General features: G+C 43.5%; 1 long non-coding RNA gene across 3 annotated transcripts; it reads left to right on the top strand.

Annotated features, from left to right (window-relative positions):
* Positions 1 to 5,946: 5,946 nt before the first annotated feature.
* Positions 5,947 to 14,829, top strand: LOC146208997 (uncharacterized). 3 transcript variants are annotated; one of them, XR_014705698.1, is made up of 5 exons: positions 5,947 to 6,051; positions 7,905 to 8,041; positions 12,768 to 12,925; positions 13,841 to 13,981; positions 14,714 to 14,829. It is a non-coding gene; the product is annotated as an uncharacterized LOC146208997 (long non-coding RNA). The 3 variants fall into 3 exon arrangements; XR_014705700.1 differs by having other exon boundaries at positions 13,841 to 14,343; XR_014705697.1 differs by having other exon boundaries at positions 13,841 to 14,829.
* Positions 14,830 to 15,133: the final 304 nt, after the last annotated feature.

Genomic DNA, 15,133 nt, shown 5'->3' with positions numbered 1-15,133 from the left:
ATGGGAGGTAACACAGGGGTCAGTTGTCCCCTCTTAAGCTAATAACATCCTTGTGTTAATACGCGAGAAACAACATGGCTACACAGTATGAAAAAGTACTGAACAAAGATTGAGGGGAGCTTGACTTCCAAGCGGAACCAGTGCTTCGACAAATGGAATTGACTTCGTCACACCAGCCGAAGAAAGGTTCACTTTTCGAGATATTGGCTGAGGCTCCCCCTGTAATCTGTTCAGTGCTCTTTCATAAGCATTCCTTATGCACCATTGCTGCCGACCCTGATTCAGTTCCGATTATATGACAGGCAGCTTTTACGGATATCATTACTTGAGCTAAATTCAGCTTGGTTGAGGTGGTTAAAAAACACCGCACGGAGCTGTGGCCACTACTGAAATCTATGCCTGAGCTGAATGTTGTATACATGATCTTCCCACAAATCAAAACTCCTTCACGTGAAATACATGAAGAGGCCGATGGGCACTACATCGTACGTTGCAAACATCAAAGGAAACTCTGCCGCAAGGTAAACAGACTCTTCTTGGTCACATTACTTTTCCAGGTGAACGCGAGAACAATATTGTCTTGTTAAATGACAAACAACAAGATTCACATGCGAAGATGGCTCACTAATTCCGAACCCTAGAAAAATGAATATTCTCCTAATGTCTTGCTCATGCATTATTACGCCGTATTGGATATCACATCGCTACCATTGACTAACAGAAGTAGAATCTAAACAAATCGGTTTTAAGACGTACAGGGTGATCCTCTGCTAGCTATAACACGGTCACCGCTTTCAAAGCAGCATTGCGTCGAATGCAGGCGCTTATCGAAGCAAAGCGATACATGCACAGTGGGACGCAGAGGTGATGCTTCGCATGGTTGGCCGCCTAACTTAATGGAATGAGCGGGTCGAACGCAATGATGCTTTGAAAGCAGTGGCCGTGTTATAGCTAGAAGTGGATACCTGTACCTAGCTATTGGAAATGGCGGTAGGCATGCCCGTGTACCTGAGCAATGACTGCAGCATTGTGGTCGACAACCTAAAATATTGCACGATGTGAAACTAAAGGCATGAACACTGAACTTGGAACCAACATCTTCGCTTTACAATGCCCAGGAACATTGGCCCCGAATTTCCACGAGGAAATCCAAAAGGCAAGGGCAAAATCTTTGTAACGAATCTGCAATAAAAGTGGAGACAATTTCTACCCAGATGCAATATCTACATTGCAGCAGTAGCAGCAACGACGGCTGTGGATAACGCATTGACCACAGTCTAAGTATGTACTATACAAAGTAAAGAGTCGGAAACGTAGTTCATGTTCTTCGCATCCCGCGTAAGATCTCCAAGGCGGTCCACCAATGACATCATTTACTAGCAAGCATTTTATCAAGTACAGCATCGTACAATCTACCCGTCACACATCTAACACCTGCCTATCTGGACACAAGGACATCTCCTTCTCCGTGGCAATGAGAGCTTTAACGTGCAAATCCAGAAACGTACCCTCAGTGCTGTAATTAAAGGTAACCCCACCTAGTTAAGGTGATGATACCAAAGGCCTATTCGCGCGCAGCGCGAAATTAAGAATTGTCTAAAAAAAATTAATTTCAGCAAATCTTTTTTCTTGGATCAGGTAAACGAAGTGTGCGAATTATAGCAAAGCCAGAAGCCTAAAATAAGCAGGTACGTGAGAGAGACTCAGGAAAAGCCGCTACAAAGAAGGTCGTTTCTTGGAATATTTGGTGGAGTGGTGGAGAGCAACTGTTCTTGTGTTTCTCTCTCGTGTCTGCCTTTTGCGCTCTTCAGGCTCCGGTAAATTGTCCCAAAAGCCTACCATCTCATAAAAACTGGCGTGTAGAGAGGCTGGCATTCAGATACAAACGTAACTCCCGCCTAACAATTTCCCTGTCTTGAGCTGAGTACCACCGGTCATTTCACAATATGCGCACAAAATATTTTTTTGTTTGCTTCGCAGGTTCACCGCCCACTCTTAGGAACCAAAATTTCTCAATCCTACTTCATACATTTCCTAAATCATCCCTTCTTGTCCAAGTGGGAAGCCGCCCTGAACATGGCATATGGGGTCCTTAAGGGCCAAAGCCTCCAAAGCACGGCCAACCACGATCCAATCTCAGATAAAAACACAAACGTTTCCCACTCTCACTCCCTCTCCTCCCTGCGATTCTTCTTCTATTGCTCTGATGGCCGCTCATCACGAATGCTGCATCGCTTTAGCCTATTCCGCCCGTCTGCCCTTTCGACGACCAGCATTGACGGGATGCCATAGCGCATCTGAGCTGTTTCTCACTACCGACTTTGGAGCTTTGCTTTTCTCTGCTTTGCCCTCTGAGAAAGCTTCATCTTGAAAGGGAATCAGGGGATATATTTAGGGATTCAAATCAATATAGGTTGCATGTAAGTATACCAAATGTTTTTGCAGTAGCGTTCAAACTAATGACTTAATCTAAGAATAAAGTTCGAGCTTGTCCTCAAAGCACAGAAAGGCTGCGGACAAACTTACTGATGATGTCAGGAACGGTATAATATTCCTTATTTTCGTTGCCTTCGTCCTCATCCTTCGGGGCCTATTCTGATGCCACCAAACAATGTTTCTACCGCTCTCCCTTACAAAAATGGTCGTGAACAGTCTTTAGAATCTGTATTAACACCTTATTGACTCTATCAATATTGTACGTACTTTTAATCTGTATGAACATGTGTAAATACGAAGTTCATACACTGTTACTTTTGTGTATTTAAATCAGTTAAGTTAAATTGGTTCACAGGAAGGGAAAGGCGCAGTAACTGTCACACTTGCTCTGTGGACACCCGAACCGCGCCGTAAGGGAAGGGAGGAAGGTGGGAGTGAAAGTGGAAAGAGAGAAAGGGGAGCCGTAGTGGAGGGCTACGGAGTAATTTAGACCACCTGGGGATCTTTAACGTGCGCTGACATCGCACAGCACACGGACGCCACTTCGTTTCGCCTCCATCGAAACGCAGCCGCCGTGGTCGGGTTCGAACCCGGGAACTCCGGCACAGTAGTCGGGCGTCTTACCACTGCACCACCCCGGCGGGGCATTTAAATCAGTTCATATAAAGTTTGTACATAGCAAGTTGTTAGGTGAATATACTTCTCTGTATATACTCCTATCAATATACAGCAGGGGCGTAGCCAGGGCTCTGTTTCGATGTCAGAAACCCTTCCGAAAGTTTTTGAACTCCTTCTTTCGGCCTTTTTTACAATTTTTTTTTATCGATGCCGTATAACGCCCTCGAAAATTATTTCTGGTTATACCACTCATACACAGCTATTAAAATATACTGAAGCAATTTAGCATGTCAGAAAAAATTTTCAGATCGAAAGTATATAGTATTAACTGACCGAGTGAATGCTATTCATTACAACTCATATTTGAATTACATTTTTTATTATGAATAGCATCTGTTAAAAAGAAATGGAAATGGAAAATTGATACGATCAATTTGCATGAATTATAGATAAAACTTATAAGATTATAATTTGAAAATTTAACTGGTTACAATTTCGCTCTTTCTTCATCGCGCATTTCTTAGTCAAGCGTCCGCTCTTGTTGAGGACGCACTGAGTCCTTTTATCAAGCTCGCTCGCACAATTAAATACAAAAACATCACAAATGGAAGGTAAACGCACCGCGCCGCCCACTTTACAGTGGAGAATGCGCGCTGTGGGTGTTGTCGGGTTACATCACGCGATGCTGAGACGCACGCCCTGGACTCTCGGATCCACGTAGCTCATCCCTCAGAAGCTATATGGGCGAAACTTTAGAATTATATATTGGCATACACACAATGATTGGGTATATGCACATGTACAGTAAGCTACCGAACGAGCCCCCCCCCCCCCCCCCCCTCTTCTCCGCTTTCCTTCTCACGCGCCGAAATTACTGGAAAATGGAGGGTGCATTTCCCTGGCAAGGACCAAATTTTCATCCGAAAAAAAAAATGAATTTGTATTTTTTCTTTATCGACCCGATCGTGTTTAGAAGTGTGCTCCCAGACGCATCCGAGCCACCCCGCTGTGCATAGCATACGCTCCTGTCCACCACTTATGAAAACAAATCGGCGCCCGCCGCCATTTTCTCTCGCCGCGCTCAGTATGTTAGCGATTGTCTTATTCTCTTATTCACTTCTGCGCCGCCGCTCCCGTCAAGGCAGCGGCCATATCTTAGCCCATCTGTTCCTGACCGCGCGCATCGTATGTTTCGCTCGCGGAGGTTATCCGACACCACCCAGCAGCCTTTGGACATGTGCGTCAATCGAGCGAGCGCTCTACAGGTTCTGCTTTTGTTCATGTTTTTGCTGGAGGTGGTGTCTGGGTGAGGTGCGAGCTTAGGGCAAGGGTAGGGTAAGGAAGCGCGCTAATGGTAAGGGAAGAGGGGGGGGGGGAAGAGAAGGCGCGGCGGCTGGGGAGGTGGGGGGGGGGGCGGCGAACTAACACACACAACGGCACAGAATGCGCCAGCAGAAACACGCATATTCGCTCGCAGCCTTCGCATAGCGTTCATGCAGCCTCGTGAACTATATCAGCGCGCAACCTGCGGTCCGCGGCACCGACCTCTGTAAATCAATTAAGCGCCCTTACGGCACAATTAACACGCACTTGACCCGAACCACGGAATATCGACCAGCTGTAGCTGAACATATTCATCCTTCCGCTGTGATCCATTGGGAACGTTATGCTAGTTCTAGTTGCAACCACCCTCTCGAGAGGTTGGCTGGAAGCTGTCCTTCAAATCCAATGCGCGGGAAGGATGCAAGGAGGCGCTTGGCCATCAGAGCGCGGCTTCGAGCTGGAGGAGGGGGGGCGTCTAGCCGCCCTGCGAGCAAAGCACACAGCAGTGCGCACGTACGCACGCATTCTTTTTTTTTTCCTAGAAGTGCGGGAGGTATGAAAGGAGAAGCGGGCAGGCTAGCCAACGTAGACAGCGCGCGGTATCAAACCTGTGACGGCTTCATTTACGCGCCCTTCAATCAATCAATCAATCAATCAATCAATCAATCAATCAATCAATCAATTTCTTGTTTTCAAAACCAGAGGACGGGGGGGGGGGAGGGGGCACCGCAGCGAGAAAGCAGTTGCACACTGCTTAAGAGTGCCGAGGACCCTCGCAAACATCAGCAGGTGACAGCTCAACAGGAAGCTAGTTTACATGGAACACATTACAGGCATAAACACAGGCATAAACATTGCAGACATTACAGAGATGAACAGCAGCAAAAGCAAAAAAAAGGAAAGAAAAGGAAAACAGATATGTGTTCACCGAATAACAGCGCAATTTCACGGTATTACCGCAATGATGTCATCAATACAGCAAAAAAGATGGGTTTAAAGTTTCACAAAATATTCACAGAGCAAAGTTGTCTCCGAGTAACAGTAACGAAATCAGCAATCAGTTTTTAGTCTTTATTTAGCACAAATGTATGATGCTCTCAGTCTTGAGAGCTATTTCTTTTTCGCATCTGCAAAGCTGCATGTGTGTGAGCGCGCGTGCGTGCAAATAACTCATGCGCAGGCACTCAATATGTGCGGCTCCGCATACGGTAAGAACTCAAGTTTTCATTACAATGAAGGAAGCAAACACACGATCGCTGAAGTGGGCTCGCCACTCCGAGTCTCTGCGTCGCCTCGAATACCAGCTACCCCACAAAACCACCGGAAGAAAACGAACGAACGCACAAGATAGCGAACGCACAGAACTGACGCTCGCTCGGCGTTCCACTAATCCCGCCTTTCGTCTGAGCAGCGCGGCGCGACAGCGCGACTGGAAAAAAAAAAAAAAAAGAAAGCGAACTCCACAAGACACGTGATGGAGCAGCGCGGCGTGGCAGCGCGACTGGAAAAAAAAAAAGAAAGAAAGAAAGAAAGAAAGAAAGAAAGAAAGCGAACTCCACAAAACACGTAATGCAGCTTCATGTGTCACGTGATTACGCACGACTGAGAGGCGGCGTTTGGCTGTGTGGCGACGTCGAGCGTGGAAAATAGTTCTTTCTGCCAGAAATCTTCAATGTAAGTTGACAAACTTTTTCATTCCTTTCTTATAAACGCTTTGCGCATACTCACTGAAAATTTTGTGTTTCAGAAGTGAGCAGTTTTTACATTACAAGCGTTTACCCATTTTTTACTTTGCTGCATACTGCACGCCCAATGCTCTAGGAATATTTTTCATTGTTTAGCGTTTTTATCACCTAGTTAGGTTTTAAAAAGTGATCCTAGATTGTCCGCGGCCTCTTTCCGATCATTTTGCAACATAGTTCAGATCTTTAAGGCGTTTTTTTGCGGAGTTATTAATAATTCTTGAAAGGTAAACAACCGCTTGGCCTCGCAGCCATAACCGTCAAATTTCAAATATTGAGAGAGGCCTTGTACTGCGTAAAAGCTATGTAGACGTATAAAACCTGTCATTTTTAAATTCCATCAGATGTGTGCGATCGCTCGCTACCTATCTGTTTTATTTATAGCGTTTCTTCGTTGAGCTATTTGCACATGGAGCCGGTAATTCGAGGTTAAAGCGCTAACCGCATGACGCGGCGACATGCCGCGCGACGCCGTCGCGCGACGGGCTGAGGGCCGCCAAAGCATTGCCGCTCGTCGCCGTCGCTCGGTTTCTGGGTTTTTAGAAAATTTCGCGTGTCGCCCGAAAGCAGCTCGCGAGGCAGCCAATCGCAGAGGGCTTTAGGGTGCTCAACTTCCGTTCTGGCTTTCTTTTTATTGCGTGTAAAGTTAGTTTTCCTAGTCCGGTTTGGGCGAAGAACCTGGTGCCTTCACGCGCTCACTTCGTCTGATCCGTGTATATATATGAGCGCATCGAGATAATTCAGTAAAAGCTTAGAAGGGTAATAAAAGAAAGAAAAAGGTTAGCGTGGCTTGATATTGTTAATTTCCGAAAGGAGCAGGAGAAAGTCGCTGCTTGCAATGCAAGTCGGCATCGCAGTGTATAGTAACGCACCGCTGCCCTGTGACCCTTTAAAATACGATGCGTTACAAGAAATTTCATCAGTGTTTTATCGTACTTCATGCTGTTTAGTGTTGAAAATGGGATATAGCGTGATTGCATTCCCCTTGACCGAATGACGAGGCGGCGGTAACAGAGCAACGCTGAAAACGCGCTTCTGTCGCTGAGTGCCGTCGCTCCGTGCGGTATGCGACAACGACAGGCGTTGCGACGGATCGCTAGAGGTTGTCGCCTCATGCGGTTACCGCTTTATTGGAACAGTCCATAAGCAACGACTTTCCGCATAAAATTAGGTTTTTAAGCTTTCCTTTAGAGTAAGCACAGATTGTGGGGGGGGGGGGGGGTGATATATAATTTTATTTATAACAATTCGCAGACTTCAACGCAGTAATAGTTATATTTATATCCTTAGTAGGTCAGTACGTATTATTTTAGTACAGGCCCAGTGTTCTTTTTCTTTTTTTTTTTAACGGAGGCGTGGCAAGTTATGTGGGTCAAGCTAACAATTGGCTGTGAATTAAGCGATTAGAGCTTTCAAACTTAGTCTTCTGTTTTGTTTAATTTCTAAGAACCTTTAAGCTTCACAGAGAAACAGCATATTTTGAAAAGTGAATTTCAACTATGGAAGTTCTTCGTTTATTAATGTTTGACATTGCTGACAGGGGTCAGAATTTAAACAGATGATAGGATCGAGTTTTTTGGTAACTTATGGCATGTGACCTAGAGCTGCTAGGAATTCATTTTCTGAGACAGCTTTTCTTTAGGAGTGTAAGGAAAGTAATGGTATGTTATGGGTTTTGAGAAGCATGGATTTAATGAAGTCTTTCTTTTACTGCATTTACGGCTTGTTTGGCAATAATGCTTGCAGTCCAGCTGATGCAATTGTATTGTCACACTGCTTTTGCAGCAGATTTCATCTGCCATCGAGGGAGTGCTGCCTGAATATGAAGCAGACAGCGTCATGAATCTGTTGAGGCAGTTTATTCTATCAGCCATGGGTGCCCTGCCCTAAAGCATCCTTCCTGTAAAGGAGACATTGAATTGGTAGGTATCACATGCTCATGTTTTTTGCATTCATGTGTTTGCTTTATAACTGTATAATTTTTACTGGTTCATGCTTTGCATTTATTGTTTTCTTTTGAGAGTATAAAGGGCGGATGTGTAACAGGCTTCATTAAAGCAAAGCTTGAAACCAGCTCGGTGTTGTTAAATCATTCTTGCTGTGTTTTTAGCGCGACTGACATGTTGGTGAATCTTGCTCATAGTCTGCACTAAAGAAAAGTTTTCATGGCCTCTTCAGAGCTTTAAAACAGGAGATATACTTAGCTGTTTTATTGAAGTAGTACCTACTATTTCTAGTTGAGGCAAAATTGAGTAAACCTGTGTTTTAATAGCTCAGTGACAAACATGGTGTCATAATATAGCTGACTGCACTGTGCATATGTGTGCATGTTCATGCTGACATTCAGTTACTGTTTATTTAGACTGCCTCAGCATATGTACACATACAGTGATGTTTCACTTGAACAAAGTTCAAGGGACCTTAGGAAAAAGTTTGTTGAAATGAAATTTCATTGGACTGAAATAAATGCGTGGAAGATTGTTTCCATTAGCTTAAAGAAATATTCAGTTCAGTCGTGTCCGACTCTTCGTGACCCTATGGACCATGTCACGCCACGCTTTCCGGTCTCTCACTATCTTCCTAACATCACATAACTTCATCTGCAGTGCCTCGAGGATACCATCTAACCATCGCGCTTGCTGCCTACCCCTTCTCCAGCGACCCTCAACCTTTCCCAACATCAAATCTTTCTCCAGCAACTCCTCTCTTCTCATCAGATGACCAAAGTAGCTGAGCTTTAACTTTAGAATTTGACCCTCCAATGAGCAGTCAGGGTTTATGGTCGACAATATCGACTGATTTGATCTTCTGGCAGTCCAAGGAACTCTCAAGAGTCTTCGCCAGCACCACAATTCAAACGCGTCAATTCTTCGGCGGTCAGCCTTTTTCACAGTCCAACTCTCGCATCCACACATCACAAATGGAAAGACCATAGCACGAGTTATACGAGATCTTGGTTGGCAGACTAATGTCTCTGCTCTTTACTAGGCGGCCAAGGCTAACCATTGCTCTCTTTCCCAGAAGCAGGCGTCTCCTAATTTCATGGCTACAGTCTCCTTCCGAGGTAATCTTGGAGCCCAAGAAGAGAAAATCTGTCACAGATTTTTAGGTTGTTCAAATCTTATCTGAGCCCATTTATTTGTCACTGCGCTGATTTGCAAGTGAAGAATGCGTAACCTTTTGCAGCACTTTTGAAAGGACTACAATGGTTTTGAACTCGATTACTGTGCAAGCTCCTGAGAATCTTGCCTATCACAACGGCCTGCTGAGGAGACAAGGCTTTCATTTTCTCCAAGCAGATCATGGTTAACCAAAATGCACACATTTGCAATTCTTGGAGCTAAAGGGCTTGGTAGGGCTGAAGATCTGGCTTTGACTGGCTATGACTGTACAGCTAATTAAGCGTGCAGACAGCTATGGATTCATCTGGTTACAAGCTAGTTTAGGCAGCCAATTCACTTTAAAGCTAAATAACGGCCACTTTTCTTCACGCGATAATGAAGAGTGGTTCTTAACATAAAAATATGCTACAAAGAGTGCAGACTGTGCTTTTTTAAGCGCTCAGTATGAATTTGAAGACACAGGATAGCACCGCGGAAAATGTTCGTTGAACTGAAATGAGCAATAACTGAAGTTTGTTAAAATGAAGTGCGTTTGCATAGTGTTCAATAGAGCTTCAGGGGGGGGATTTAATAAAGTTCGTACAACTGAATACATCGTCGAAGTGACGTTCGTTCAAGTGGTATTCTGTTTTTCTGTGACTAAATGAGAACATTTACTTTGCTCAAAGCAACATATACACAAATATTTACTTTCTTGCTAGTCACCAAGATTTGCAATTAACTTCCGAACTCATTTTATTCACAACCTAAATAAATGCATCGTTAACCCTAGAGCCAAATAGTTACTAGCAATAAAAAAAGTAATATGTTGATATTTATCTGTTGGAGAACATTTTCTGTTTGTTTTGTGTGTTTTTGAGTTCTGCAAACATGAGGGGGCTTGTTACAGAAGGGGTGGGCTGCAAGACGAAGGGAAGTATCAGTGTGGCGGCCCTTTTGTGTTTATCAAATAATAATGCATTCTAACATGTAAAACGAATGCCTTTACAACCTGCCAAAAATCTTTTTAAATTGCATGTTTGGGTTCTGCCTGGATAAACATAGATGGCAGAGAGAGATCTTTCTGCCATGGGGTGTGAACTGTATTTTGTGCAGAAAGCCAGAGGCTGTTGGAACATGTGTTATTGTTGATTGGGTTTTTGGGGGGCGATATCCTACAGTGAACTTTGCTCAAAGGTGTCCCTTTAAACCCCCATGGAATTTGGTTCTCAGGTGTTGAAAATTACAACAGTGTTCTGTAAGATATGATAAGGCTATTAAGCTTGCATAGCGCATGGAAGCGCCGAATGGCTTTTCGCCATGCTGATCTTTATTATCAGACCTATCCAAGAGTATAATGAGGGTTTTGTCCAACAGATGATGTTTTGAAAGCTCAGCCTTGTGTACCTGTGTTTATCAATGTATTTGAAAAAGTGATCAGTTTGAATGCGATAATTAGAGGTATTGTACCTAAGCTAGCTCTCGGCCAGCCTGTAGTGTTTGTGAAAAGGCAAATGTGACAAGAAGGGTGTTTTGCTAGAGCTTTTAAGGCTCTTAAATCTGTGCAGCTCTGCTTTAGTACATGCATTGTCTCCTGTACATGGCTAGTTAAATGATTTCTGTTCATTTTATTACAAAAAGTCATTCTAAATCTTTAGATAAGCTTGCTCACCTCTATTGTTTGCATTGTGTTCACGCATGCTATAGCTGGAAATGATGCAGTATTAGTTACAAGTAAATAAATAAAAGGAGCAGCAACTACATTTCCTTCGTCCGCACATTTTTAAGAGAAACATACATGGGCTCATTAGATTTTAGTGTTATTTGCAACTGTGTTTGATAGTGAAAGATCTTCCTGTCATTGCATAGAAATCTTTCAGAAACCTCTGAGATAGTTTGATACCTGGTGATGTGGAGGTTGACTTCCCAGACAGTAATGTATTCCTATAGTTCATACTGCACCAGCCAAAAGATGAGACATAGCAAAGAGGAGGACAGGACAAGGCTGGACTATCAACTGAATGTTATTGATAAGAAGAAAACAACGAAGACTCCTTCCGAAAAGCTCGCGCACAACCTAACCGGTGGAATGGCAGGAAATTGGGAAGAAGATGATGAAGAAGAAAATTCAAAGCCAATTCCAAGTCAAGGCCTAACTAACGACTTTTCTAATAGATAAAATTCCTTACAATGAAGGCTAACCGACGCCTTAGCCACACACTTGTCCTCGGCTTTAGCAATGTAAAATGCTTCAACCAACTCTGCAGAGTTGATTACCATTGCTGTAAACTACACCCGTATTATTGAAGTCAGGTGCACAAAGGGACGGGTCATGCTCCGACTTACACTCTCGGGATTGCGCATGTAGCGCAAGATTAGAACTCGCCTTCCCTCCCAGAGAATTGGAGTGCTCCGTCAGGTGCACATTTAGACATCTGCCTGTCTGCCCGTTGTATTTACAGCGAGAAACAAGATAGGAGCCTTGTGCGCTAGAGTTAGAAAGGGGCTCGACAGTGTACCTCGTGATAGTTTTCGTTGTGCAGTGTCACATAAGAAAAAGTTCACCACCTGCAGAAAGAATGTGGTCTACCACGTTCCGCTGAATTGTGGCCGGTGCTACTACGGGCAGACAGGCAGATGTCTAAATGTGCGCCTGACGGAGCACTTCAGTTCTCTGGGAGGGAAGGCGAGTTCTAATCTTGCGCTGAATTGTGGCCGGTGCTACTACGGGCAGACAGGCAGATGTCTAAATGTGCGCCTGACGGAGCACTTCAATTCTCTGGGAGGGAAGGCGAGTTCTAATCTTGCGCTACATGTGCAATCCCGAGAGTGTAAGTCGGAGCATGACCCGTCCCTTTGTGCGCCTGACTTCAATAATACGGGTGTAGTTTACAGGAATGGTAATCAACTCTGCAGAGAGTTCGTTGAAGCATTTTACATTGCTAAAGCCGAGGACAAGTGTGTGGCTAAGGCGTCTGTTAGCCTTCATTGTAAGGAACTTCATCTATTAGAAAAGTTGTTAGTTAGGCCTTGACTTGGAATTGGCTTTGAATTTTCTTCTTCATCTTCTTCCCAATTTCCTGCCATTCCACCGGTTGGGTTGTGCGCGAGCTTTTCGGAAGAAGTCTTCGTTGTTTTCTTCTTATCAATAACATTCAGTTGATAGTCCAGCCTTGTCCTGTCCTCCTCTTTGCTGTGTCTCGTCTTTTGGCTGGGGCAGTATGAACCCATACCAACGTGCCCAGTCGTCAACCTTGTTGTATTCCTATAGTACCGTATGCATGCACAATAGATAAACGTAACCCCTTGCATATATCACTGAATCTTCCACTCTAGAAGAGAATTTTGTGCACAAGCATTTTACTGTAGTTTGCCTCTGTGGAGCATTGTATTTCTAATTCTGTGCTTCTCTTTTTATGCTGTTACTCAGCAACATATGAAGTATTCCTTGTTTGTTTCTGTTACTTGTGCATTTGACTTTTCCTTTTATTATTCGAAATAACTTTCTTCATGCTGTTCTGACTAGTGTTTTCGTATGCATATGCAGTCCTCTTGATGCTTCATTGAGCCATATCTGGAGACTCCCTGTTGCCGTGGTCTGTGCCGACAAGTAAAAACTAGGCAACCTGACTTCCGGGACAAGTAGCAGTGGGATGTAGCTGCATGGTTTCTTCAGCATCCATGTGGATTTCTTATAAAAGACAGGTATTTCTCCTATATTTGACTTTCATATGTGATCAAGATTTTACCTTGGTGACAAGCTCTTGAAGGAAAGGATGGACATTTATGGCACTTTCTTAATTTCTTACTCTCGGGAATACACTATTACGACTTGTTAACTGCATATGTAGCAAAAATTATGTGTGACTGCATATTCCAGCAGTAAGCTGCATGATTTTTTAAGGATGAAATAATTTTGCTCCTATTGTCGGTAGCCTACTATTGACGAGCCAAAGCAGGCAATATTAGGTACCAAAAAGTGATTATGCGGGGCCGGGTGGGTTTTAATGAGACAAGCTCTCCACGTTTTAAGCCATTGTACAGGGCCAACGTGTCTCCCTGAATGTGTCTGGGACACATGCAAGTCTTGTATCCTCAAAAGGACCTTGTCTAAATTTAAATAAAAGTAGCGCCAACCTATTTTGAGTACGACCAGTTCAGCAGTAAGCTCAAAATTGAAGCAAAAAGGCATTCATGTCCTGTGCGATGTCAGTGCACGTTAAAGAGCCCCAGCTCGTCAAACGCTCTGAAGTCCTCCCCTACAGCATCTCTCATAGCCTGGGTTGCTTTGGGATGTTAAACCACATAAACCAAACCAGTCATTTTTTACCACCCCATATGACTTGTCTTTCCACGTATCTCCAAAAGATAGTGCCTACATAAGACTTGCCACTATTCCTGAGATTACCTAGATTATTATGTATTTATGTATTTTATGATTATGTAATTTTCCTCAGTGGAACATTGCGTTTTCAATTCTGGGCTTTTCATGCTGTCACTCAGCAACCATATGAAATACTCCTCCTATGTTTCTTTTACTTGTGCATTTGACTTTTCCTTTATTATTAAAAAAATCTTTCTTCCTGCTGTTCTGACTAGTGTTCTCATATGTACATGCAGTCCTCTTGTTGCTTCATTCGACCATATCTGGAGACACCCTGTTGCCGTGGTCTGTGCCGACAAGTAACAAGGCAACCTGACTTCCTGGACAAGAAGCAGTGGGACGTAGCAGCATCCATGTGGACTTCTTATAAAAGAAAGGTATTCTAAATTTTGCTTTCATATGTGATAAAGATTTTACCTTGGTGACAAGCTCTTGAAAGGAAAAGATGGGCATGAGTGGCACTTTCTTATTTTCTTACTCTCTGGGAATACACTGTTGAGACTTGTTACCTGCATATGTAGCAAAAAGTATGTGTGACTGCATATTGTAGGCTAACTATAATATACTTCATCATTCCCTATTATCGCTCTTGTATCCCCTAGGTGCTTGGTGTAGCTGGTCTCCTTCAGTAATTACTTATGTGTGTGTGTCATCTGCTATGGCAAACATAGCCATCACTCAGGAAAAATGGGAGCAAACAGGCATAGTGGCATCACTTGCTGGTAGCATGCACCAAAATGTATGTATACATACTGATACGTTGCCGCTCAACATGTGTATTTGCTTGATGCAGCAAATGGCAGAGGAGAGAGTATCTGATGACCAAGCATACTGGCGTGTAAATTTCACTCCTTTGTTTCCTGGGCCCCTATTGTGATAAACTAATGTCGAATGATATAGAGGATCAAAAGGAATACAACTAAACACAGCAATAGTCTCTATCTCCTGAGGGTGTTTTGCAGGTACTAGTTTGTACAGAAAGTGGTTGGAAACCAGTTAGCATATTTTGAGGAAAAACAGGCATCTGAGTGAAGAGAGATGTGTGTGATGCTAGCACAAAGTGTGCGAAATTGGCAGAAAAATTTTGAGCATGTATATTTCTTTTCTAGGTGACACCATGATAAATTTTGATATGGCTGGTACATCAAACACACAATGTCGTTGCCGTCGGAAACGAAGTGTTTCTGTGTCAAGGGTTTGTGCAATAAAAGAAGGTATGAATTTGCATCTGTTTCTTTCGCCACTCTCACTTTTCACGAAATATTACATGCATGTGAATAGTGAGTAAAATACACATTATTATTGGACACTTGAAATATAGTTAGCATAACACAAGGTATTAATACTTTGTATGAACACGATTCTTTAAAATAACGGTGGCCAATTATCGGAACACAGTCGTTACAGTGTCCATGTACGCTATCAATAGGCTAATCATAGGAGGTATAAATACGTTCTATGTAAATACATTCTATTCAATCACGGTGGCCAATTGTTGGAAGGGAGATCATACATAGATCATACGTGTT

Source organism: Amblyomma maculatum, chromosome 1 (assembly GCF_055883805.1).
Source record: "Amblyomma maculatum isolate TAMU_Amacu chromosome 1, ASM5588380v1, whole genome shotgun sequence".
NCBI lineage: Eukaryota > Metazoa > Arthropoda > Arachnida > Ixodida > Ixodidae > Amblyomma > Amblyomma maculatum.
This window is presented reverse-complemented; position numbering and strand designations above follow the sequence as displayed.